The following is a 2,500-nucleotide window of genomic DNA, read 5'->3' on the forward strand; positions in this document are numbered from 1 at the left end:
CCCTTGACCTCCAGCAGGCCCCGGGGACCAACATACTCCTCTGCTCTACTCCCCCACTAGCTTTCCTTCTCCCGCAGTTACCCTCCACCACAAATCCAGCATGGCCCTTGCCCTCCAGCAGGCCCCGAGGACCCACATACTCCTCCGCTCTAATCCCCCATGAGCTTTCCTTCTCCTGCAGTTACCCTCCACCGCATATCCAGCATGGCCCTTGACCTCCAGCATGCCCTGGGGACCCACATACTCCTCTGCTCTACTCCCCCACTAGCTTTCCTTCTCCCGCAGTTACCCTCCACCACAAATCCAGCATGGCCCTTGCCCTCCAGCAGGCCCCGAGGACCCACATACTCCTCCGCTCTAATCCCCCATGAGCTTTCCTTCTCCTGCAGTTACCCTCCACCACATATCCAGCATGGCCCTTGACCTCCAGCATGCCCCGGAGACGCACATCCTCCCCTGCTCTAGTCCCCCACTAGCTTACCTTTCTTGTAGTTACGCTCCAGCGCATATCCAGCATGGACCTTGACCTCCAGCAGGCCCCGGGGACGCACATCCTCCCCTGCTCTAATCCCCCACTAGCTTTCCTTCTCCTGCAGTTACCCTCCAGCGCATATCCAGCATGGACCTTGACCTCCAGCATGCCCCGTGGACCCACACTTAAGCCCCCTCCCACTGACAAAGCAAAACACCACTGGCAAAATCCTCGTGCCCCTGGTACTCCAGAATGTAAATTCAAACATGCCCCTGGTACACTGCGCAGAAACACTTTGCCACACACACGCACGCACTGCTTGTGCCTATGGTACGACAACTTTTCTCGTGCCTATGGTACGACAACTTTTCTCGTGCCTATGGTACAACAATTTTTCTCGTGCCTATGGTACAACAACTTTTTGCCGTGCCCCTGGTACACCGCTCAGTAGCACTTTGCCACACAAGCTCTCCTCGTGCCTATGGTACGACAACTTTTCTCGTGCCTATGGTACAACAACTTTTCGCCGTGCCCCTGGTACACCGCTCAGTAGCACTTTGCCACACAAACTCTCCTAGTGCCTATGGTACGACATCTTTTCTCGTGCCTATGGTACAACAACTTTCCTCCGTGCCCCTGGTACGACAGCTTTTCTCGTGCCTATGGTACAACAACTTTTCTCGTGCCTATGGTACAACAACTTTTCGCCGTGCCCCTGGTACACCGCTCAGTAGCACTTTGCCACACAAACTCTCTTAGTGCCTATGGTACGACATCTTTTCTCGTGCCTATGGTACAACAACTTTCCTCCGTGCCCCTGGTACGACAGCTTTTCTCGTGCCTATGGTACAACAACTTTTCTCGTGCCTATGGTACAACAACTTTTCGCCGTGCCCCTGGTACACCGCTCAGTAGCACTTTGCCACACACACACTCCTCGTACCTATGGTACGACAACTTTTCTCGTGCCTATGGTACGACAACTTTTCTCGTGCCTATGGTACAACAACTTTTCGCCGTGCCCCTGGTACACCGCTCAGTAGCACTTTGCCACACAAACTCTCCTCGTGCCTATGGTACGACAACTTTTCTCGTGCCTATGGTACAACAACTTTCCTCCGTGCCCCTGGTACGACAACTTTTCTCGTGCCTATGGTACGACAACTTTTCTCGTGCCTATGGTACAACAACTTTTCGCCGTGCCCCTGGTACACCGCTCAGTAGCACTTTGCCACACAAACTCTCCTCGTGCCTATGGTACGACAACTTTTCTCGTGCCTATGGTACAACAACTTTCCTCCGTGCCCCTGGTACGACAGCTTTTCTCGTGCCTATGGTACAACAACTTTTCTCGTGCCTATGGTACAACAACTTTTCGCCGTGCCCCTGGTACACCGCTCAGTAGCACTTTGCCACACACACACTCCTCGTACCTATGGTACGACAACTTTTCTCGTGCCTATGGTACAACAACTTTTCTCGTGCCTATGGTACAACAACTTTTCGCCGTGCCCCTGGTACACCGCTCAGTAGCACTTTGCCACACAAACTCTCCTCGTGCCTATGGTACGACAACTTTTCTCGTGCCTATGGTACAACAACTTTCCTCCGTGCCCCTGGTATGACAGCTTTTCTCGTGCCTATGGTACAACAACTTTTCTCGTGCCTATGGTACAACAACTTTTCGCCGTGCCCCTGGTACACCGCTCAGTAGCACTTTGCCACACACACACACACCACTCGTGCCTATGGTACGACAACTTTTCTCGTGCCTATGGTACGACAACTTTTCTCGTGCCTATGGTACAACAACCTTTCCCCGTGCCCCTGGTACACTGCGCAGAAACTCTTTGCCACACACACACACACACACCACTCGTGCCTATGGTACGACAACAGGCCCCGGGGACCTACATCGCACCTTGCTCTTGCCTCCCTTACAGCTGAAAAAGGTCCATGCCTGTGCCCTGGCCCTGCTGAAATTCCCTCTCCATTTAGCCGAGGCAGTGAGTCGGCCTCCTGTCTCCC

The sequence above is a fragment of the Aulonocara sp. 'chitande type north' Nkhata Bay genome, linkage group LG18 (genome assembly GCF_057382095.1).
Source record: "Aulonocara sp. 'chitande type north' Nkhata Bay isolate Kocher_YH1m ecotype deep benthic linkage group LG18, A_spYH_male_GT1.1, whole genome shotgun sequence".
Classification (NCBI taxonomy): domain Eukaryota; kingdom Metazoa; phylum Chordata; class Actinopteri; order Cichliformes; family Cichlidae; genus Aulonocara; species Aulonocara sp. 'chitande type north' Nkhata Bay.